Consider the following 26,076-nt stretch of genomic DNA (forward strand, 5'->3'; position numbering starts at 1 on the left):
ATGACAATGAAAATACAACATACAACTCTTGGGACACAATGACTTCAGTCCTAAGAGGAAAGTTTATAGACAGTGTTTCTTCAAATTTTTCTTTCAATCTCTTACTCCTCTCTTTGGAATTCTGATGATTAAGAATATTATATCCTTTGTTATACTCTGTAAGAATCTGACACTGAGTATGTTCATGTATCTTTTAACTGTTGTTTAGAGTGTGTTGTTGGTATTATCTGGATTTCCATTTCATTGGTTCCATTTTCCTACTTTATGCTTTTGGCTTATTTTCTGAAATTTTTATGTTAGTTAATGAATTTTTTAGTTTTAAATATTACCTTGATCCTGCCTTATATCTTGTATTTTCTTCCTGATGATTTCTTTATCTTCCTGAGGAGTTGTAATTATTTTATTTGTTAAAAGTATTTCCAAAATTTGTTATTTTTACTTTTGAGATTATAATTAAATTAAAACCTTTTTTCCCATTTCTGTCCTCTAAATCCTCTAAATTTATGGCCTCTTATTAAAATAAATTTTATTGAGTGGATATATGTGTGCAAGAGGTGCAAGAGTGGTATGCATACCTTGGTGGTAATCACAACTCTCCTTTTGGATTTAAGACCCATACAACAAAAGGAAGCCAGGCTTGGTACTGGAAGCCTAGGTGACTACTCAATACTAGTGATATCATGGTTATTGGAGGAGAATCTAGAACCGCTAATTGAATAAACCAGTATATTCAATCCCTAACAACAATCCATAAACATTTGTGTTTATACTCACAGATAAGTGTAGTCTTCATTCCTTATCAAGGAAACTTTCTTCTGCAATAGAAGAATACCAGTGCAGAAACCACAACCAATCAGAGTTGTGCAACCCAGACCCAATGGCTGCACCAACAACGCACTCCTGAACCTAAAAGGCAGAAAGAGTGTAAGAGCCAGGGGATAAAGGAGTTTGCTTTAAGACTGTGTCTCCTAGTAATACATGACTTTCCAACGTGAGCTGAACAAGGCTGACACAAATAAGCATGCCAAACTGTATGAGGAAAAGCAAAGAGGCCTCAAACCTTCAGGTAGAACTACAGGCAACTGAGGAAAGCTATGAGCAGGAGAGGTGGTCTGCCCTGTCTTCTCCAGGGAAGGCCACATGTTTGTACAGTGCCAAATGGTCTGACCTGAAAAGTAACATTATATGGACTGAACAAGTTATATTCCACACATTTTTTGATATAACATGGATTTACTAATTTACAAAGAAAAAGAACATTCATGACAAACAAAACTCCAAAGGTTTGTACAGTCAGCACATTTTCCTTATTGTCAAACTGTATGAAAAGCCAGTTAGTATCTAAAATAAAATTTAGTGACTATAAATTCAAAAGATGGGGACACAGGAAATTGGTTTTTAAGGGTCCAGGCCTAAGATGGATATATCCATCTCTTTCTAATTACTTGTCAAGGGATGAGAGAACATTCTGCCATGCTCTGCTCAAAGCCTAGTACATTATTTCTCTTCTTTTCTTTTTCGTTTTATTGAAAATTGATTCTTTTCTCATACAGTATATACTGATTACAGTTTTTCCTCCCTCTACTCCTCCCAGTTCCTCTCCACTTTTCCTCATATCCAGAGTCACTCTATTTCCATCTCTCATTAGAAAGGAACAGTCTTCTACGAGGTAATATTACAATACAATGAAATAAAATAAAAAATATAAGATAAAACAAATATTATCACATCAAAGTTGGACAGGACAAACAGAAGGAAAAAGGGTCAAGAGCAGGCCCAAGAATCAGAGACCTACTCATTCACACACTGAGGAATTTCATAAAATCACTCAACTGGAAGCCATAATAAATATGCAGAAGACCCGGGGCAGAGCCTGTGCATGCTACTGTAGTCTCTGTGAGTTCATGTGAGGTTTGCTCAGTTGATTTACAGGGCCTTGTTCATGTGTCCCCCATCCCCTCTGGATCTTATACTCTTTTTACCTCTTCTTACAGAGCTCACAAAGCTCTGAAGAGTGGAATTTGATGGAGACACTACATTCAGTGATAAGTCTTCCAAAGTCTCTTACTCTCTGCATAATGTCTGGCTGTGGGTCTTTGTATTTTCTTGCATCTGCTGGAAGAAGCAGATTCTCTGATGGTGGCTGAATAAGGTACTGATCTATGAGAATAGCAGAATATCATTAGGAGTCATTTTATGCTACATTTGGGAGGGGTCTTTTTTAGGCAAGTAGTATTTGGTTTACCCTAGATCCCTGGGCTATTGAGTCTCTGGTTCTTAGGCACCCAAGCAGTATGAGGTATGGGTTCCATCTTGTGGATTCGGACTTAAGTCAAATCAGTTATTGGGTAGTTACTCCCACAAGCTTTGTTCCACCACTGTCCTAGTATATATTATAGGCATGACACCTGTTTACCACTCTAGAGAGACCTGGGAAAATGGTCCAGTAAATGAGGCAGACTAATGTCTCATATAGTAGTCAACTTTATTCACAGCATAAGACAGTTTATACTCTGAGGGTTAATAAGAGGTGCATGGGTAAAACATATACAAGGACAAGCTGCATGTGGAAGACAAGCCCCATGGTGAGAAAAAATATTTTTCGTGTCATCCTTGCACAGGGGCCATGCTAATCTTCTCTGTATCATTCCAATTTTAGTATATGTGCTGCTGAAGCGAGCACAAAAAAAAATATTTTTCAACGAAGAAATAACAATATTTAGAAGATTTTATATAGATTACCTTCACATATGTATCTATTTTAGGAGGTTTATACTGTATTAGGTTCCCATACTACGTCTCAAATGTCCAATTTCAGCTGTCTCTCCCCATATTTCCTCCCGCAAACCCCTCTCCTCCCACCATCACCACTTGATCCCTCTTTTCAAACCCATTCCCCCCATTAATCCATAGTAGTTTATTCTATCTTCCTTTCCCAATAAGATCTACCTTTCCCTCTCCTCCCATATTCTATACCTACCCTCTATGGTTATATGGTTTGTAGTTTGGTTATCATTGACTTAACAACTAATATCCACATATTTGCTTATTTGGGTTTAGGGTACTTCATTCAGGATGATTTTTTTCTAGTTCTATCTATTTGCCTGCAAATTGCATGGTGTTATATTTTTTAAGGGTTGAGTAATACTTCATTGTGTAAGTTGACCAGATTTTCTATATACATTCTTCTGTTGAGGGACATCTAGGTTGTTTTTAATTTCTGGATATTATGAATATAGTAGCAATGAACATGGTTGAACAAGTGTGTCTGTGGAAGGATGAAGCATCCTTTGGGTATATGCCAAAGAGTAGTGTAGCTGGATTTTGATGTTGATAGATTACCATCTTCCTGTGGAACAACCACACTGATTTCCATAGTGTCTATACAAGTTTATATGGTGACTAGTAATGGATGAGAGTTTCCATACTCCACATCCCCTCAGCATTAACTATTATTTGTTTCATGGGATGTGGGCCACTCTGCTTGGTGTAAGAAGAAATCTGAAAGTAGTTTTGATTTGAATTTCCCTAATGATAAAAGGTACTGAACATTTCTTTCAGTATTTCTCAGCCATTTGAGTTTAGGGAATTCTGTGTGTAGATTTGAACCCCATTTTTAATTGGGTTATTTATTTTCTTGATGTCTATTTTTTAAAATTTTTATATAGTTCGTATATTAATACTCTATTAGATGTGTATGTAAAAACAAAACAAAACTTTTCCCATTCTATAGGCAGCCATTTTGTCCTACTGAGGTTGTCTGTGCTGGTTTGAATGAAAATGGCCCATATTAAAGGTATGTCTTCGTGCCTCAAGATTTGTATTAAAGGTGGGTGTCTTCCAGTATTAATATCCAGAACAAAGGCATATGTCTTCCCACCTGAAGATCCAGGTGAAAGGTGTGTGTCTTCCTACCTCAAAGGTCAGGACTAAAAGTAGATTCACCTACTTCAAACATACCAGAAAATCTCTCACAGGTGCCCTCCAACTCTAGATTGCATTTCATTATAGACCTAGTCAATTTCACAACCAAGAATGTTCATCACAAATCCTCCTCCTATCAACTTGACACACAATCATATCTCCTCATGTCATGATTAATTTCAAATGAAAACAATAACTGAATCATAATAATGCCTAAATATAATATAACTATGCCACATACAATCACAAACACATTATGTATTTAACTAAGTCATAATTATGCATAATATGTTATAAATATCTCTCATACAACCGCAAACAAATTATAAATTTAGAATAGGTGGCAATGCCCCTTATCAGAAACTGGAATATTACTGTGATAGGCCAGACCATGTGTTTGTTTGGAGTAATGTGGACTTTGTGACATTTGATTAGAAAATGAGATGAATGCTCTAAGTAGGATTTAATGTGCCATACTAGTAGGTGTATGGAAGACAGTGGTGCCGAGGGTGATTTGTATTTTGGGGGCCTGGTTCAACAGTTTCAGAGAAGAATGATATTAGTGTATGGCTTAGAAACCTTTCTTATGATATTTTGGATTCTTGTGATATTTTTGGAAAGAATGTGACTGCTTTCTGCTTCTGCCCAAAAAATCTGCCTGAGGCTAAATCAAAGAATTATGAATTAACAGCTTTGGCAGAGGACCTTTCAAAACAGCCTAACATTGACTAGGTTGTGTGGCTATTAGTGGCCAGCCTTGTGAAGAACAGTAATGAAAAGGATGAAGCTGAACAAGGAAAAATATAAAATATAAAGTTCAAGGAGAAAAGAAACACCAGAAAGCATAAACAGATTAATGGAAAACCTGATGGTAAATGGAATAAAGGGGGTGCTGGCCTCAGAGTAAGACTCCACCCAACTAAGCTTCCAACTTGAGAAAAGGGATTAAAGAAAAGTGAAAAGTAATTAGAGAAAAATCTTAGGGTTGGATGTGGTAGTGCATGCATACCTTTAATCGCAGCACTCAGAAGACAGAGGCTGGAGGATCTTTAAATTGGAGGCAGCTTGGTTATCGGAGCAAATTTAAGAACAGCCAAGCTTAGGCAGTGAAGAAAAACATCAAAAACAGAAAGCTGGTAAAGATGAAATTGAACAAGGGGGCCATCTTCCAGGGCCAGAAAGCAGCAGAACTTGGTAGGTTCAGCCACGTGCGTCTGGCTTTAGAGTCAAGGATAGAAAAAAGGAGTTGCAGAATCTCCCTCTGACTAAGGAAAGCTGCTGAGGCCAGGCATGTGTTAGGTGTGCCTGTGAATAGAGGCCTACATAAGCCATTGTGTGAAGCTGTGAAGGTAAAGCTTGGTTTGCCTTGGAGATTCCTAAATGTTGGAGATGCCAGAGCCATGGGGTACCGGCCTAGGAATGATGCTAACAGAGGGTGGAACCAGCAAGAAAAAGAAGTATGTTGCAGCCAACAAGCTGAAAGGAGCTGGAAATCTTTTGTTGTTGTTTGTTTTATTTTGTTGAAACAGGGTTTCTCTGTGCAGCGTTGGCGCCTCTCTTAGAACTCACTCTGTAGCCCAGGCTGGCCTCGAATTCACAGAGATCTGCCTGCCTATGTCTCCCCAGTGCTAGGATTAAAGCTGTGCACCACCACTGCCCAGCTCAGCTTTTAATTTTCACAATGACTTGTTTATTTATTGTTGTTATTAGTGCCTGTGCTGCAGTATTCTGTTCAGAAAGTCTTGTCCTGTGCCAATGAGTTCAAGACTATTCTCTACTTTCTCTTCTGTAAAACTCAGTGTATTTGGTCTTATGTTGAGGTCTCTGACTGCCTTGGAGTTGAATTTTGTATATGGTAGTAAATATGGATCTATTGGATTCTTCTACACACCGATGTGTAGTTTAAGCTGCACCCTTTGTTGAAGTTGCTATCATTTTATGAGTGTACGTATTATAGACCTCCTTATCAAATTCCAGGTATCCATAGGTATGTGTATTTATGTCTGAGTCTTCAATTAAATTAAGCAACGTGTCTTTTTTAATTCAAGTATACTGCTAATGCTATTTTTATTACTATAGCCATATAGTACAGTTTGAGGTCTGGGGTGGTGATGCCTCCAACAGTTCTCCTATTATTCATAATTTTTTAGCTGTCCTGGTTTTTTTTTTTTGTGTGTGTGTGTGTGTTTCCAAATGCAGATGAAAATAGAACTGTGAATAATTGATAAATGATTCAGTTTTTTTGATGGCAGTCTTATTTAAGTAAAGATGGAAAACTTACTGAATTCATTTTGAAACAACCTTAGAAGTGTCCCACTATTTTCTGACTTTTCAGAGGATATCAGTAAAACATAATATCTATGTATTTTTGAAGTGAGATATTTTCAAGAAGAAAATGATCTTACTGTTACTAGTACATTTTTCTAGAGCTATTTTCTCTCATCAACAGACCATTATCCATTGGGTACAATTTTGGAGCAAGCAAATCATCCTGCCTAGCCATGTTAAATACATCTGTGCTACCTGCCTATTCTTATCTGAAGGAATGAGGGCACAAAAATTCAATCAGTGATCAATATTTATTGTCTGCTGTGTTAATTTCTCCTTAGAGTACATAAGAGATCTAAAAAAAAAGTATAAGCTTACCATTTAGTTGAAAGATTTAAAAAAATCAACATTCATAACATATAATGCATTTGAAGAAAGTGAGCAGTGGATGTCACCAACACTCTAAGCATTGAAGTTAAGCTGTTCTGAATGATAATTCTCCCATTCTTACATGTAAGCCTTCGCACTTCAGACATGGAAAGGTTTAAAACTCTGTGTTTTCTCACCTATAAAATAAAGGGGGAATCCTCTAATGTAAATTCATAGTATTTGACATGAAATAAAAGTACACCAAGAGTCTAAAGAAATAAAATACACATTATTTTACTTACCTTATTTTTTAATGGAATAAAATATAATAAGATAAAGCAAAAACCATCAGTCCAAAGTTGGACAAAGCAAACCAACAGAAGGAAAAGAGCCCCAAGAGTAGTCACAAGAATCAGAGACCCACTCAATTAATTACACATTCAGGAGTCCCACAAAAATACAACAATGAAAGCTGTAGTATATATGCTGAGAACCTGGGACAGACTCCTGTTGTCCCTGTGCTTGCTGCTTCATCTCTGTGAGTTCATATTAGCTTGGCTCAGTAGATTTAGAGGGCCTTATTCTTCTTGTATCCTCCATGACCTCTGGCTCTTACACTCATTCTGCCTTCTCTTCCATGGAGCTTCCAGAGCTCTGAGGAGAGAGAATTAAGGGAGACATCCCATTTAGAACTATGTGTTCAAAGGTCTTCCACTTTGTGTACTGTCTGGATGTGGGTCTCTTGGTTCCATCTGCTGTCAGAGTAAGCCTTTTTGATGATGGCTGACAAAGGAATTGATCTCTGAATATAACAAAATATCATTAGGAGTCATTTTATTGTTACTTTTTTAGGCCAGTAGTATTCAGTTTTATATTAGCTCTCTGTGTTATCTAGTTTATGATTCTTAGGAACCCAAGCAGTATAGAATATGGGTCTCATCTCATGGATCGGACCTTAAGTTGATTCAGACACTAGTTGGTTATTCCCACAAGCTTTGTGCCACCATTACCATAGCATGTTTTGCAGGCAAGACAGATTATAGATGGAAGATTCTGTGGCTGGGTTGGTGTTTACATTTCTCTTTTGGTAGCCCAAGGAGTATCTTCACTTAAAAAAGATACTAGAATAGAGCAGTGAAGGTTCTATGTAGGCACCAATTCTCCCTCTCCATGTTCAATGAGTTGTGTGGGTGTTGCCTTCAGCAATTGGGTCTTGCTCTCAGGTTGTGGACAGCAATCTATTGTCTTGGCAACAACATGGATTGTTTGGGATTTCCATGGGACCTTTTGGCTAACAATTCAATTGGATGCAACTGGAAGTTTTGTTTGTTGACAAGATATGACCAGTTGGGACTCTGTATCCCTCATTATTTGGAGACTTCACTAGAACTGCCTTAATGTGTTTTAAGAATGTTCCACTGCAATAGCTTTCTGTCTTAGAGTTTTATTGCTGTGAAGAGACACTATGACCATGGCAACTCTTACAAAGGAAAATATTTAATTGGGACTGCTTATAATTTTAGATGTTCAGTCCATTATCATCATGGTGTGAAACATGGTGGCATTCAAGCAGACATGGCACTGGAAAGGTAGCTGAAACTTCTACCTCTGGATCTACAGGCAGCAGAAAGAGAATCAGTCTTACTAAGCATGGCTTGAGATTTTGAGACCTCAAAGCCCACCTCCAGTGACACATTTCCTCCAACAAGTCCACACCTCCCAATAGTGACATTGCTTATAAGCCTGTTCAGTCATTTTCATTCAAATTATAAAATTATACTCCTTGGTTCCCATAGGTTTATAGCTATATTATGTCATAATGTAAAGTGCATTTAGTCCAATTTCAAAAGTCCCCATAGTCTATCATAGTTTCAACATTGTTTAAACATTCAAAGTCTCTTCTGAGACTCATGCAATCTCTTATCTGTAATCACCTGTAAAATCAAAATAAAAAAGCACAACATATGCTTCTAATATACAGTGGCACAGGATATACATTATCTTTTCAAAGGGAAGAAAAGGGAGCACAGTGAGGAAATCCTGGACCAAAGCAAGACCAAAAACCAGCTAAGCAAACTCCTGTCTCTGCATCTCCATGTCTGATGTCAAAGTGCTTTTCAGATCTCTAACTCCTTTAAGCTTTGTTGACTGCAACACATTTCTTTCTCTTGAGCTAGTTAGCAGCTCTCCTTGGTAGGTATCCCATAGCTCTGACATCTCCAACATCTTGGCATCTCCAAGGCAATACAGACTTCACATTTATGGCTTCACACAATGGCCTCTCTACACCTCCATTCAGGGACATCCCTGATACCTGCCTGAACTCAGTGGCTTTCCTTGGTCAGGGCAGAGAGTCCACAACCCCTTTCTTCTATTCTTGACTCTAACTCCAGAACCACATGACTGAAACTGCCAAGTTCTGCTGCTTGCTGGGCCTGGAACATGGCCCTTTTGATCAACTATATCTTCATCAGCTTTCTGGTTATGATGGTTTCTTTTACTACCTAAGTTTGCCTGTCCTAGAACTCTCTATGTAGACCAGGCTGGCCTTGAACTCTGAAACCCATCTGACTTTGCTATTGCTGGGATTAAAGGTGTGTGCCACTATACCTGGTTCTAAGCTTTTCTTTAATTATTTTCACAAGCTAGAGGCATAGCTGGGTGGAGTCTGGCTATGAGGTCACCACTCCATTTCATCCATCTAACATCAGGCTTTTCTTTAATCTGTTTATTTCCTTGAACACATAATTTAGCACCATTCCACTTTCTAGTGTTTCATTTCTCCTTGAAATGGCCATTTTGTATTTTCACTTGTTCAACTTGCTCCTTTTCATTATAGATCTTCATAAGAGTGGACACTAATAACCACATGACAGGGTCAATACTAGGCTGTTTTGAAATTTCTTCTGCCAATGCTATTAATCCAAAATTCTTCACTTTAGCCTCAGCTATATTTTTCAGATAAGGGCAAAATGCAGCCACCTTCTTTGACAAAATATCACAAAAACAGTCTCTAGGCCATATATTAAAACTCTTCTCTTCTGAAAACTTTTGAGCCAGGCCCCTACAGTTCAAATCATGCTCAGAACTACACTGTCTTCCATGTTCCTACTAGTGCAGTCCATTAAGCCCTGTTTAAATCATTCCTTTCCCAAAGTCCCAAAGTCTACATTCTTCCAAACAAAAACATGATCTGGCCAATCACAGCAAAACTCCAGTCCCTTGTAGCAATTTCTGTCTTAGTTAGGGTTTCATGGCTGTGAAGAGAAGCCAGGAGCATGGTAACTTTTTATAAAGGAAAACATTTAATTGGAGTTGGTTTACTTTTCAGAGGGTTAGCGCATTATTGTCATGATGAGGAAGCATGGTGGCATGCAGACATGGTGCTAGAGAGGTAACTGAATGTTCTATCTTTGGATCTGCAGGCAGCAGGAAGAGAATCAGACATACTAGGCATGGCTTGAGCTTCTGAGATCACAAAGCCCACTCCCAGTGACACACTTCCTCCAACAAGGTCACACTTTCTAATAGTGACATTTCTTATGTGCCTATGGGGCCATTTTCACTCAAACTACCACAGTTTCCATACTACCTCTCAAGTTCCCCTCAACTTGTCCCACATTCTCTTCCTCAATTTCATATTCTCTTAGCCTGACCCTCCCCTTTCTGTCCTCCTACCACCACTCCACCTATAAAAATCTATTCCATTTCCCTCTCCCAAGAAGATGCCTGTTTCTTGCCTAGTCCCTTCCTCTATACTTTCAGGGTCTAAGGATTGTAGTTCAGTTATCATTTATTTAATAACTAATATCTATGTATATAAAATATTCCATATTTATATTTCTAGGACTGTGTTACCTCATGTAGGATGATTTTTTTTCCAATTTCATCCATTTGCCTGCAAATTGCATGATGTCATTATTTTTTAACAGCAATGAACATGGTTGAGCAAATACCCTTATGGTAGAATGGAGCATCTTTTGGTATATACCCTAGAGTGGTATAGCTGAATCTTGAGGTAGATTGATTCCCAGTTTTCTGAGGAAATGCCATATTGATATCTGTAGTGACTGTACATGTTTGTAGTACTACTAGCAATGGAGGAATGTTCCTCTTATCACACAAGCTTACCAGGATGAACTCTTACTTGTGTTATTGATCTTATTCATTATGACAGGTATAAGATGGAATCTCAACATAGTTTTGATTTACATTTCTCTGATGGCGAAGGATGTTGAACATTTCTTTAAGTGTTTCTCAGACATTTGAGTTTCCTCTATTGAAAATTCTCTGTTTTGGTCTATATCCCATTTTTTAAAATTGTGTCTTTTTTTTGTTGTGTATTTTTTTTGAATTCTTTAGACATTTGGGGTATTCGTCCTCTCTCAGATGCAGAGTTGATAAAAATCTTTTGCCATTGTGTAGAATGCTACTTTTTTGATCAGCAGTGTCCTTTGCCTTACAGAAGCTTTTCATTTCATGAGGTACCATTTATTTATTGCTGATCTTAGTGCTAACAGTGTTCTGTATAAAAAGTCATCTACTGTGCCAAGGAGTTTAAGGCTATTCTCCATTTTCTCTTCTATCAGGTTCAGTGTATCTAGTTTTATGTTCAGGTCTTTGATCCATTTATAGTTCAGTATTATATAGGGTGATAAATACGGTTCTATTTTGATTCTTCTATATATAGCTATCCAATTTGATCTGCACCGTTTGTTGAAGATGCTTTTTGCCAATGTGTACCTCTGACTTCTTTATTAAAAACCAGGTGTCCATATGTGTGTGGATTTATGTCTATGACTTCAATTTAATTCCATTGTTTAACATGTCTGTTTTTATGCACAGACCATGAAATTTTTATTACTATTGTTTTGTAGTAAAACTTGGAATTAGAAATGATAAACAATGAATAGTTCTTTTATTTGTCAGGATTATTTTATCTCTCCTGATTTTTAATTATGTTTCCTTATGAAGCTGAGAACTGTCCTTTCAATACCTGTGAAAAACTGAGTTGGAATTTTGAAAGAGATTGCATAGAATCTGTTGATTGCTTTTCATGATTGCCACTTTTACTATGTTAATCTTACTGATCCATGAGAATGGGATATCTTTCTATCTTCTGATATTTCTTTCTTCAAAGACTTGAAGTTTTTAATCTTGTAAGTCTTCCAATTGATTGATTAGAATTACTCTAAGTTATTTCATATTATTTGAGGATATTACGAAAAGTATGTTTCACTGACTTCTTTTTCAGTCTGTTTGCTATTTGTGTATAGGAAGGCTATTGGTTTTGTAAGTTAATTTTATATCCAGACACTTTGATGAATGTATCTATGAGTTGTAGGATTTCCCAAGTGGAATATTTAGAGTCACTTATATATACTGTCATATCATCTGCAAATAATGATACTTTGGCATCTTCCCTCCCAAGTTTTATCTCCTTGAATTCCTTCAATTGTCTTATTGCTATAGGTAAGACTTCAAGGACTATATTGAATAGGTGTGGGATGACTCATCCCTCACCGGCTTGAGGGCCAGACGGCCCAAACAAGTAAAAAAGATACTTTCTGAGAGCCAGCCTGAGTCTGCCTAAGGGTCTTAGCAACAGCAGCTGGAACATGATCTGGAGATGACCTGGACCAATAAGAGGCAGCCATGTAACACCAGCTGATGCACATTCATCAGACCTCCCCCCAGGGTGGGGTAGAGGGTATATAAGGCTTGCCTCTTCCTGAATAAACTGAGCTTGTTTTACATTCTCCCGGAGTCTGTGTGGTTTGACTCTGCGCCTACTTGGCCCCCACCCCCAAAGGGAACAACAGCAAGGACCCTGCTACAAATAGGTATGGCAAGAATGGACAATAGTGTCTTATATCTGATTTTAGTCAAATTGCTTTTAGAGTTTCTTCCTATTTAAGTTGATATTAGCTATGGGCTTACTGGACACTGCCTTTATTGCATTTATGTCCTTTTTCCCCCTAACCTCTCTAGGACTTTTATCATGAAGGAGTATTAGATTTTGTCAAATGCCTTTTCTGCATTTAAGGAGATGATCAAGTGGTTTCTGCCTTTCAAGTTTCTTCATATGGTAGATTACATTTATGGATATAAGTATATTAAACCATCTTGGCATCTGTGTGATGAAGTCTATTTGATGATCATTTTTTGTGTTTTCTTGGGTTTGAAAATATATATATATATATATATAGAGAGAGAGAGAGAGAGTATTTTTTCATCTTTGTTCTTCAGGGAAATTTGTCTGCAATTCCCCTTCTTTGGTTTTTGTGTTTTTTGGTTTACAGGGTAATTGTGGCCTCATAAAATTAATTGGCCAATGTTCCTCATTTTTCTCTTTTATGGAGTAATTTGAGAAATATTGCCATTCACTCGTCTTTGAATGTCTGGTAGAATTCTCTGCTAATATCTACTTTCCCTGCTCTTATTTTTGGCAGATTTTAATGACTACTTCTATTTCATTAGGGTTTATAGTTAGGTCTGTCTAAACTGCTTGTCTGATCTCTATCTATTTTTGTAAGTGGTATGCTTGAAGAAAATTATCTATTTGTTTTAGATTTTCCTATTTTGTAGAACACATCTGTAGCTGGAGAATTTCTCTCCAGCTCCCACCAAGTCCCACCAGTCCCGGAGCCCACTTATAAAATAAACACACAGACTCTTACATTATTTAAAATGCTTGACCATTAGCTCAGGCCTATCATTGTCTAGCTCTTACTCTTATATTTAGCCCATTTCTATTAATCTATACCTTGCCACGTGGCTCGTGGCTTACCGGCATCTTCACATGCTGCTTGTCATGGTGGCAGCTGGCAGTGTCTCTCCCTCTCAGCCTTCCACTTCCCAGAATTCTCTTCTCTGCTTGTCCAGCCTATACCTCCTGCCTGGCCACTGGCCAATCAGTGTTTTATTTATATAGAGCAATATTCACAGCACACATCTTTTTAAAGTATGTCCTTATGATTCTCTGGATTTCCTTGGTGTCAATTGTTATGTTTTTAGTTTAATTTCTAATATGTTAATGTGTATATTTTCTCTCTGCCTTTTAGTTAATTTGGATAAGTGTTTTTCAATTTATTAATTTTCTGAAAGAACTGACTCTATGCTTCTTTGTATTGTCATTTTTATTGTTGTTGTTTCTATTTCATTGATTTCAGTATTTTTGTTATAGTTAATGAAAGAACTGCTTTGACCCTCCATGGGATAGAGAGAGATGACACAAATGTATGTGTATGACCAGTTTTTTTCATTTCTTTCTGTCTTGTTTTCTAAATATATTGTTTATTTTTGTAAGATTCATTTATTTTCTTTTATTCATGTGTTCCTGTGTATGCACTGTTTTTATACAGGTACCCTCAGAAGCCAGAAAAAGCATCAGATCTCCTGAAGCTAGAATTTGAGGCAAATATAAGCTGTCTACATGGGTACTAGGAACCAAGTACCATTCCTCTGAAAGAGCAGCAAGTACCCTAAACTGCTAAGCCATTTTGCCATCCTTTCAGCCACCTCCTCTGCCCTAAGTTGCCTACCCCTCCCCGAGTCTCAAATCTGAATTTGTATTGGCCTGGTCCTGTCTCTACCTCTTCATTACTGAGATTAAGAATACTCCATTCACATTTTTTAGATAGGGTCTGGAGATTTGAATTTAGCTTCTCCTGTTTCTACAGCACTGATCCATCTTTCTAGAGTTCTTTAGATTGTAATTTTAAAAGTTTACATTGGACAGTAATCTTCAAAATTCTTTTCAGACAGTGTCATATACAAGTATCAACCTTAGAATGAAAGGAAACTTAAAATATTTGATGAAAAATTATTTCAAAACACTCTTTGTACTTCATAATATTCATACAAAGAAGCCAAAGTGAGGAGTGGTACCTTTAGTAATGGAACAGACAAGAAATCAAATTTTGTGTCTGGTTGACACAAGGACAAGAACAAGTCTCTATTGAGACTTTCTAATGAAACAACATCATATCAGTCACCATTACTGACCCTCTTTTGTGTTACACAGGGTTCATTTTCCAAGCTGAGAAATGCAATTGTTCCTCAGTTTTTAAGCAAACACTGTCATGATTTACAAAGGTATCCTTTGCAGGGAAACACATTCATTGGAGACATTTACACTGTATACCTGGGGTATGTCTGCACAATGGGATGGTAGCGAAGTGTCTTAGTCAATGTTATTGCTATGGAGAGGTACCATGACCATGGCAACTCTTATTTCGGATGGCTGAAAATTTCACAGGTTTATTCCATTATCTTTATGCCATCATGCAGGTAGACATGGTACTGGAGAAGGAGCTGAGAGCTCTACACCTTGATCCACAGACAGTATGCCACACTGGGCTTAGTTTGAGCATAGAAGACCTCAAAGCCTACACCTACAGTGATACAGCTCCTCCAGCAAGGTCACACATGCTCCAACAAAGCAATACCTCCTAATAGTGCCACTCCCTATGGAGGCCATTTTCTTTCAAATCACCACAACAAAGCTGTTTATACAATGTGTGAGCTGTAAATAAAAGGTACACATGACCCCATTTTATTCATTTTTTTCTCTTTGTGATCTGTCTTAGGCAGTTTTCTTGCTTTGTAATATCATTTCCCACAGGCAATGTGAATTCTATTTTTATGATATATCTCTTTCCCAAGACAGCATTTCCATAGCTCACAGTAGGCAGCTATTGTAGGCTCTGTTCATGGACATGATGAGTACCTGCTTTCCCTGTGAGTAGGAAGTTTAGTAGTCACCCTTGAATATGCCATGTTGATCATTGCCTTCAACAAAGAGAGCTGCCTCCAAGTCACTCAAACATCAATTTTTTTTTCTATAAAAATATAATCCCCATTTTTCCTGCACATAGGCATACAACAGGTACAGGACCATCATTAAAATATGATGGAATACTAAGGTTCCCAAGATGAGAGAGTTAGAAGTATAGAATCCATGTGAGGGAGGCAGCTAGGAAGCAGAATCATGAGGCCTCGTCAGGCTCATACAGTCCATTGCATCATTAAATAACACAAGAAGATTCAAAGATAGAAATGTTAAGTCTTTTTTACCATAACAATCCAGGGGCTGGGGAAATGATTCAATGGGTAAATGACTTGCTGTGCAAGCATGAGGTCCTGAGTCTGGATCACAGACACCCATGTAAAAGCAGGAAATTATGGCATGCACTTGTAGCCCTAGTGATGGAAGGGAGTAGATACAGGAAGATCCTGGGGACTCATTGAAGTGGCAAACTCCACTGTTCAGTGAGAGATTCTGTCTCAAAAAATAAGGTGCAGGGTAATAAAGGAGGTCATTAGGCTCTATTGAACACACGGCACACCCTACATGTGCACTTCTGTGTACACACACACATGCACACACACACACACACACACACACACACACACACATTAAAAAGATAAAACAGCAGGGTGTGGTGATGCAAGATTGTCATCCCAGTTCTCCTGTGGCAAAATTTTAAGGCCTGCCTGGGCTACCTAGTGAGATCATGTCTTAAAAAAGAGACTCTGTTAATAAATGGAAATTATAGCACACTGATCTTCAAGCAAGACTGCTTCTCAGTGCTGCAGTCAGCCCTGTTTTGTGCTGCACTTGTGGCAAGGAATTGGTCTGGGTGACAGGGACACAGTGGGGTCAGGCCTTGAGAATCCTTTTAGCCTCAAATGAACTGGCTTTAAATGAAAACTTTAGTCTATTAAAAATGTATCGCATGTGTTTTGTTAATTCTATTTTTTTTAACTAAACCATGCTGTTTTGACATTTGGAAGACATTAGCACTTTCAAGTGGCTTTGATGAGATGGGTCTGCTGACTTTCTTTACTTCATCATATCCAGTATTATGGTAAAGACATGTATTTTACTTTCATATATTTCTTAGTGATCCCATTATTATACTGTAATTATTCCTTCAAGACAGAAACCAAGTTCCACGATTCAATAAGGGACTACTTTACTTCACCTAGAACAATGAATCTGCAGCATACAACTGTCAGCTGTGAACTGAAAACTCCTCAAGGGGATCACCATAGCTTCAGCATTCCCATTTTAAAATTTTGTTTAAGGAAATCTCTCTCTCTCTCTCTCTCTCTCTCTCTCTCTCTCTCTCTCTCACACACACACACACACACACACACACACTCACACACTTTAACTTTAGTTCTTTTCAGCATGAATCTTGTGTGGTGATATACTGTGTCCCCCAATATTGTGCACACTAATAAACTTTATCTGAGGATCAGAGGATAAAGCTGGCCACTGTATTAAACATAGAAGTCAGGCAATGGTAGCACACATCTTTGATTATAGCATTCAGGAGGCAGAGATCCATTCGAATCTCTGTGATTTCAAGGCCACATCAGGAAACAGAGCCAGGCATGGTGACACACACCTTTAATCCCAGCACTAACCATACAGGTCTGTAGGTCTGTACAGACAGACAGGAAGTGATATAGCTGGGTGGAGAGAGGAAGTGAGATGCAGAACAGGAAGGCATATAGGCGTGGGTGTACAGGAAGTAGGTCTCTTTGGCTGAGGATTTCCAAGTGGTAAGAACGAGGCTGGCTTCTTTCTGCTTTTCTAATCTCTCAGTTTTTACCCCAATATCTAGCTCCAGGTTTTTTATTAATAAGACTGTTTAGCAATTCATCTTACAATCTTGCTTACTGTAGTGTCTTCACAAATGGCTAACTGGATATATAATTAATTATGTAATTGTATTGGCTTCAATTTTTTTTCTGATTTTACAGAAAAATATCTACTTTCAAATTGGTGAGTTAAAAACTTAAACATCTTAAGATAGATTTAATCATTTGAAACTTGATCATGAATGCTAAAATTTTTAAACAGTACCAATGCAAGTGCAGTCAATTTTATTGAACACTGTACTATTTATGTCTGGCAGCATTTGCAGCTTAACCATATTAGATGCTTTTCAATTCATCTTGCAATGTTGAAAAGTATTATTGTTTTCATTCTACAGAAAAGGAAACTGAGGGCACAAAAGTGCTAAATAATTTGCTTTAAAAAGTAAGGGAGGTGCAGTTTCATCGATACTCAAGTTCTTTTTATCTGTACTGTTATGCTGTTGGTACCAAATACTCAGTATTTGAAAAAAAATATTGTGGATTCTACTGATGTTTATTTATCTGCTTGCTTGTTTTAAGTTTTAAAACCCTGTATTTTTGTGAGGTGGCAAAAAGTTATGCAAATGCAGAATTTCAACAGAGGAAGTTTTTCACTCACAGCCTCTGGGGTTCAGTTTTATGCCATGTATAGTGGAGTAGTGAAGAATTTGGCACGAGACTTGGTGAATTATGAATTTAAAGAAACCCTACTCTAGAATACTTTTGCCACTCTAGGATTGCAAACATACCAGTATCTGTGAAAAAAATCTTCACACCAATGTTATTTGGACACAGTTGTGCTAACAACACAAATCTAGTATATCTTTCAACATTCATTGAGTGCTCATGAATCTTAAAGATGTGGATTGGACCCTCTAAATCAGGTAAGCTAAATTTATTCTATCCAATCTTGTGAGCCTCATCAGTGCTGGATCCAAAGTACCAGGTTGGTTAGTGGCCATCTAGTCTTTGATGTTGCCTCAAGGATCAAAAGCATCCAGCTAACTCATCAGTTCCAACGTTGTTCTCTGTACCTCATTGTGCCCTGCAGCATAGCCATCAAACCACACCCCTTCAGTACCATCAGTTTCACACTCACAGAAGCAGGGTTAGTTTGTTGGCCACGTTAAAAGCTCACAAACATTTAATCCCCCTCACGGATGTATTTCTCTATGAGCTCAGACATAGAACTCTAATGCAGAAAGCGTCATCTCTGTCAGCAACTGAATTAGCACAGTGTCTTGCCTATGTCTGGAGTGAACAAACAGCAGCACACCCTTCAGAGGCTCAATTCCAAAACTAACAAACCTATCTAGAAATAGTAGAGGAATTTCATCTACTTCCTCCAATTTCTCAGTCTGTTTCTTTCAGCTCCCAATTGCTGCTTGCCTGTGACATCTGGTTTTTCCTTTACCTGCATCATAGTAACTTTTGGGTAAACCTTAAGAGGTAGTAGAATGTGAATTTGATATTTATTTCTGTCCATACCGACTCTCATCCCTTCTTTAATGATCAGTAGCTGTTATCCAATCACTGATATCCACCACAAACTTGGCAAACTGTACTGCTTCACATTGATAATGTATTTGGGGTCCTATGAATCAGCATTGATTATCTTCATACACTTCACAACCTGTAAAACTTGTTCCCTCTGAAATTTTGTTCATCTGCAACCAAATCTCAGAAGACAGGTGGTATCAGGCCAGCATCAGATTCTACTACCAGCATCAGATTCTACTACTAGTGAGCTAAGCTTGTTGAATGCCATCCTCAACCTGTTTGATTTGCCTAGAGTACGTACTCTGACCTTATATTTTCAACAAGGCAATAACCCCCTCATCCAGAGCACAGATGGGCTTATGGTCCCTCTTTGGTTGTCTTCTGGTTGGCACCTAGGTAATCTGGCATTTTAGGAGCCACAAGTGTCTTGGTGCCTCAGTGTTTACATAGCACCTTCCTCACTTCCAGTGGTCTGTGGTTTGTTTTAATACCATTTTAAAGAAAGATGATTTTCACAGATGATTGGCTAATACAAGGCTCATTTCATTGTATAATTGGGTGTATTTGTCTATATATTCAGCTATTAAAATATAACAGTTTTATATCATACACAAAGTTAACAAAACATCTGAAAGACTTATTCAATATGAAAAAGACAATCTACAATCTATGCACATGTTTTAGAAATAATGGCATCAGACATTGGGCTACAATACTCTTCATAAACATTCATGAAGCCTCACTTGCTGAAGAACAAGAAGCATTGATTGTAAAGATAGCCTTTGTCACAAGCCTCAATGACAATATTAACTCAGGCTGCAGGCCATGTAGTTGTAATATTTATGTCACAAGGTTGACTTGGGATATGTTTATTGCATCCTGTTTTTGTTTAATTGATTCTGTGATTATTTCTACAAATTTTATATGCATTTTTTTCTGAAATATTTCAGTTTCTAGGCCTGAGATGATAATGTTCCCTAAGTAATTAGAAAGTATTTGATATACTAAAATGGTTTATGACTTGTCAATCCAAAATAGTCTGTTGGGGCATTTTGTTTATTTTTAGCTGTAAACAGCTGAGAAAAAGCAGGTATAGGGAAGGCCTCTAACCTGCTCTACTCTGGATAACAACTGACCTCCAAACCCCCAAGAGAAAGGTTCTTTATATATGAGAAAGAGAAGAACACCTTACCACCAAAGGCTGGAAATCAGCAAAAATGAACCTGCAGAAACAAACTAACACAAGCCCTGTATTTCATTATTTTCCTCCCACAAAGCTCCTGATCACTGTCTATGTTATTAATACATATATTTTATTGAAAATAAATTTTTCACACAATATATTCTGATCTCTGTCTCCTCTCTCTCAACTCCTCCAAATACTCCCCATCTTCTTACCCACTCAATTCTACTCCTTTCCTTCCTTCTGTCCTTTCTCTTTAGAAGATAAACAACAAACAAAACTAGAATTAAAAACCAAAACAAAGACAATGCACACCAAACACATGAATATCCAAAACTGTGGAAACCATAAAGAAAAAAAAAACAGCAAAACAAAACAAACCAAAAAAAAATGCCCAAACAAAGCAATGTGAGACAAAACATCTACAAAAATACTATTGAATTTGTTAAGTGTTAGGCTTCTACTGCAGGGTGTGGGCCCTACTTTTAACTGTAGTTAATATATTCTGTGAGACCCCATTGGAGGAAACTAATTTTTCCTTGCAAGCAATTGCTGATTTGAGATAGTTTCTGGGTTAGGGGTGGGAGCCTGTGTCCACTCCCTGCTCTCAGCACCAGGACCCCATGTTGCCTGAACAATATACTGTTCTTGGTTCCTGTGCATGCTGTCACAGGCTTCATGAGTTCATATGTGTGCCAGTCCTTCTTTGTCTGGAAGACAAAGTTTCTTTGTTGTCATCCATCTGCTCTGGCTCTAAGAATCTTCCTGCCTCCTTTTCTGCATAACTCTTTGAGCCTGGAGGGGAGGTATTCAATGGAGACATCCCAGTTAGGATTGAGTGTGTTCCAAAGTCTCTCACTCTCTTCACATTGTCCAGGTCTGGATCTCTGTGTTAGTTCCCATCTCGTACAAGAGGAAGCTTCTCTGATGACAGATGAGAGAGGAACTGACTTACAGGTATAGCAGAATGTCATTAGGAGTCATTTTATTGCTATGTTCCTTTAGTAGAACAATAGTATTTGGTCTTCCCCTAGGCCCAAAGCTATAATTTATTGTGCCTAGAAAAAAATCCTATTATCTTGCTATTTCTTTACAAATTTTGTTTCTTTGTTCAAATTATATGTATGATTTCTGCTCTCTTCTTCAAATTTTCATAAGTATATATATGAAAAACTATCATATAAAGCATTAACTACTATATTTTATCTCATGTTCTTTTTAAAGGTGAAGTAAACATCCCATATGTCTTATTAATTTTCTGTTTTCAAAACACTATCCAAACCTGGTTAATTTACAAAAGAAAGAGGAGTATGTAGCTGATACTCTGGCAGCTACATCTGGCTAATATCTCATGTTAATTTACAGTATAAAAACAGAGATGACCAACAGCCAAGTATGGGGGAAGGAAAAAGAGCGGTGGATACTTTATAACAGCAGGTTCAACCTATTCTCCTGATGATTATATTAATCTCTTTTAGATACTTCTTCAATGACTCAACACCACTCATCATCAGGATACAGCACAGAAAGTCTGACTATAAACTGTGGTAAGGACAGTTGTATTTACATCCCCTGGCCAGCTCTTCTTGGTTTCATCATCATGAAATAGGCAAATAGAGTTTTAAGTAATTTCATGATCAAAGATTTGAAATTCTTCAATTGACATGTCTGGACTAAATATATCCTCTAATATTTAGGCAAAATATATTTTGTTTTTCAATGTAGGTGGATCATTTTAAGTTTTCCCACTTATTTGTGTGCTAGTGTTTCAGTAATTGTGGGCCTCTCTTCAGTTGCCCATGTTTTCATATATAAATACTGAAATCCTGTAAATCTTGCTGAAATGGTTCCTATTGCTTCACACTCATTCCCACAGGACTCAACTTACTCTATGACAGCTTATTTAGAAAACCTTCCTTGAATAAAATTCTCAATTCCCACCTGTTCCCAGACAAGTTTATACCTTCTTCTAATTACTTCCTCAGGATCCTGTGTTTAGCCAAATTATCCCACTGGACATATTTTCTGAATTTCTTATATTTCTCCCCAAATAGATTATTAGCTCCTTGGGGGGCAGAAACTGTGGTTTCTATGGCAGAGTGTCCAGCATTTAAAAGAGATGTTAAATATTTGATAGGCTTGGAAATGAAGATGAGAAAAGGCTGTGAGTCTTAATATTACCCTTGGCCACACCTTATGTGGTCCCTACACTACTTATATTTTCCTTCTAGCCTTGTCTTCTTTATTTCCTCACATGGAGTGTTATACATAAGCACAAACAAATATTGTTTTCATTTCTCTATATTTAGGCTGGAACTTTGTAAACTCCCAAACTTATTGGTTTGTACATTTTCTTTTCTTCATTTGTTTTTGGTTGCCTGTACCCTTTCTACAGTGTAATTTCCCAAAATATTGTCAAGAAAAGAGTGTAGGGCCCATTATAAAACATGAATACTTTCCCAGAAAATTAGTGGCAAACGTATAAAGAGGCTAATGTTTAAAAATGGTCAGGAGAGACTGTGTAGCTCTGTCACTCCTGGTTTTATTAGTTATTTAAGAGTTTCATGTATGTTTTGTACATAGTCATCCATTTCAAATATTCACAGGAAAAACCTTGTTTGCCTACCTACATGTTTTCCCCATCAAGACAAATCTGAGCTGTTCCAAATATTCTTGGATGTGTGGTCTTCCACAGGCACACCATTAACTCACCAGGGTCTACACTCTTTAAAAAATCTGCCTTTTCTTCTCTGGACAGCTAACAATTTCCACTTGCTTCATGACTGTGAGTGGGACTTCTTACCCAGCTCCCCACTGCACACTGGAATTTGGTCTGGCTTGGGCTTGCACAGATTGTCTCAGTGCGGCTCTAACCACTCTGAGCTCACATGTGCAGCTGACCTGCTGTGTCCAGAAGACACTCTTTCCCTATGTTTATTAACTGCCTCTGGCTCTTCCACTCTTCCTACTCATTTTCCCCAGTGATCTCTGAGCCTTGGGAGGAGAGGGTATGTAGTAGGCTTTCTTGGACTGCCAGCTCCCAAATCATGACATGGAGACTTATTATTAATAATGAATGCTCAGCCTTAGCTTAAGCTTATTTCTAGTTTTTTTTTTTTTTTTTTTGTAAACTCAAATTAACCCATTTCTATTAGTCAATATGCTGCCCCAAGGTTCGTTTACCTCATGTTTGTGCTATCCATCCTGCTTTCCTACTTCCTCTGTCTGGTTTGCTGGCCCCCAGCTGGCCCATATCTGGCTGGCCCCTGGCTGGCTGGCTCCTCTTTTCTCTTTGCCCAACAGCCCCTCCTCCACCTAGCCATTGGCCATTCAGCTTTTATTACACTATTCATGTACCTTAGGCAGACAAGGTAAATCAACAACACATCCTTACATAGTTAAACATATACAGCATGAAAAAAGCAACATATCATCACAGAGTTAAACAAATGCGGCATAAACAAATGCAACACATCTTTACATAGTTAAACAAATATCCTATTCCACAACAGGGGTATGGTATATATGTTGAATTTAGTACAGAATTTTTTTCAGTCTCTTCTCTTCACTTTGACCAGTTGTGAGTCTCTGTGTTAAGCACCATATACTATAAATGGAATGTTTTAGAAGAGAGTTGATATGTATATTGATCTATATGTATAATGATAGTTCATTAGGAGTTGGTTCAATACTATGTATATACCTGAAAATAATGGTAGTTCTCCCATAGGACCTATGACCTATCTAGCTATAGTTGTTTTCCACAAGATAATAGTGCAACATTAGGGTTTCATCATGTAGCATGAGAATTCATTCTACTCAGAAAGTGGTTGGTTGGTCACTCCCTAAGTGTTTGTGCCACTATTGTACCATTGAGTGTGTCTTGCTAGCATAGCCATTATTGTTCCTCACAGAGGATACAACTGGGTATAACTGATAATTGTTTTTATCCTTTTGTAGTGTGTATAGCACCTTCCAGAACTATGAAAGCTAGCCAGAAAGTATAAAGCATCCAGTTAATTATGAGCTTGATTGTTCCATGTTTTATGACTCAGTTACATAGTGTCTTTCATTACCCTATAACAGGACAACAACGCCTTACTAGACACCATAGACTGAGAAAAAAATGCCTAATAACAAGAGTAGGTTGTTTACTTTGGAGTTGTTGCCAGTGAGGTCCCATAAACCCTGAAACATTACAGGTATTTCTATTATCATTGGTTACCCTCTGTGCCATTTTAAGCATAGCAAGATGGCACATGTTGGAAGCTCTGTAAAGATCTACAAGTAATATGTCAACTAATTCATTTAAGTTACACATCACATCCATATTTGCCTCAGATTATTTGACCATAAATCTGTATGTGCAGTGACTCATCTGAGGTGTTTGTTTTGCACCAAAGAAATTGTGTTTTATGGGAGGGCCACAAATGGGGTTTGCCAGCCACTGTCAGGGTCTATGGCATGTAGTTTGCACAGATGCACTAATGAGTAAACACTTCATTGCTGTCACTTGACTTTTAGGTTATTCTTCTCAAGTTGTCCTCTAATTTCTCATTGACAAATATTATCTCAATCCTTAAAAACTCTGTGGAATACATTTGATACAAATAGAATGGGTTCCAAATTTAGGATACTGTAAAGCATAGTAATTATCATGAACATGTTGAATGGTTTTCTTGAATTGTAGCATATCTTAACATAAATCTTACATTTATTTTCTTAAGTAAGCCAGTTAATGACAACTCATTTAATGTTATAAGTATAGTCAACTTTACTTATTAATTTCCTTCTTTAATTATACTCAAGGTTGGTTTTGAATATGACTACCATACCTGGGGGTCCTATTCTAGCTACTCAGGTAGCCTTTGAAGATTGGTAACCTATTTGTTGCTCAGCATGTTTATGATACACAGTACTTTAAATTTAATATATTTGCAATTCCCCTTTGTATTTTTATTAAACTATTTACTTATTTTCCCATTCTTTTCTGACTGACAGGTTCATTTCTCTTATATGTGTTTCTGTTGCTAATATCTGTAATTCAATAGAGAAACTAGAAATTAGTCTGTTGCATTTTTTGGCAGAATGTGTTTACTTCTACCTTCATTTTGCTTTAGTCAAAGGAAAACACACTTTCTAGATGATTTATTTGCAGAGTAAAAGTGAGTTTCAAAATTACAATTAATAGAGGTGCTCAACTGCTCATCATAGATGCTTATGTCAATGCAAGGCCATTTCCACATCACTTTTGTGCACTGAAATCTTTTCATAGCATCCAAATTCAGGTCAATGTTTTCCTTACTCAGTTTTGCTATTTATTTGAGAAATATTTAGGCTTTATGGACATGTGAAAGAATTTTGACATTAAAATTGGATGGCAATTTTATAAGCAATTAAATATTGTGATGTAATATGGTGACCAGAGAGACACCTCCCAACACTTTTTTTGCAAATATCAATCCATTAGCTGTCCTGAGTCAGGGCAGCTGCTTTGGTGTGGAGCATTCTGGTCCTGCGTGTTCTTTAGGCACTCTTGACATGCCACACATCTTCATCTTTGTCTAACAAACATATCCTCTGCTAACAGCTCTATAAACTGTCCTGGGCTTTCTATCGTTTCTGGTTAGAAATAATTCTTATTGACAAGGTGTGAACCTGATTGGATTTTCCCAGTCCTAGCTTTGGGAACTGTCATATTTCCTTACCATCCTTCTTAGAGCAACAAAGCTTTCTTTCAGAACTGAGGAAGGAAAGCTATGACAGTTTCTATACTTGTTGGTCATGACAGAGACTCTCAGAATTAAGTTTGTTAAATTTGAGCAGTAGTTACTGATGATGGTAGAAATATGGTGACTATCCTAAATTCTGAGTCTCATATATAAATACTCAGCTTTGTTTATTGTTTCTACTGCATCATGCCTGTCATTATACCAAGAACACAACTAATTAGATATCCTAAACACACTCATTTTTGTTGTTTTTGTCTCTACACTCAGACACTTATTATCTCTACCACAAAGGTTAGCCAGCTTTCCTTCCTTCTAACCTTGGCCCCCACTCTCAGAGACAATTATCCTTTGAAGGAAGGACACCTACCTGGACTGTCTGAATGCTGAGTACAGCATGTGTGGCATGTGTGGTGGCGTGTGGAGCACCTGCCTGGCTGCCTTTTTCCT

General features: G+C 37.5%; 2 pseudogenes; both read right to left on the reverse strand.

The window, feature by feature from the left end:
- Positions 1–2,591: 2,591 nt before the first annotated feature.
- LOC121827682 (U6 spliceosomal RNA) lies at positions 2,592–2,683 on the reverse strand (annotated as a pseudogene).
- A 15,227-nt stretch (positions 2,684–17,910) lies between these two features.
- LOC102920390 (26S proteasome regulatory subunit 7 pseudogene) lies at positions 17,911–19,122 on the reverse strand (annotated as a pseudogene).
- Between the last annotated feature and the right edge of the window lie 6,954 nt (positions 19,123–26,076).

Source organism: Peromyscus maniculatus, chromosome 2, assembly GCF_049852395.1.
Source record: "Peromyscus maniculatus bairdii isolate BWxNUB_F1_BW_parent chromosome 2, HU_Pman_BW_mat_3.1, whole genome shotgun sequence".
In the NCBI taxonomy this organism is placed as follows: Eukaryota; Metazoa; Chordata; class Mammalia; order Rodentia; family Cricetidae; genus Peromyscus; species Peromyscus maniculatus.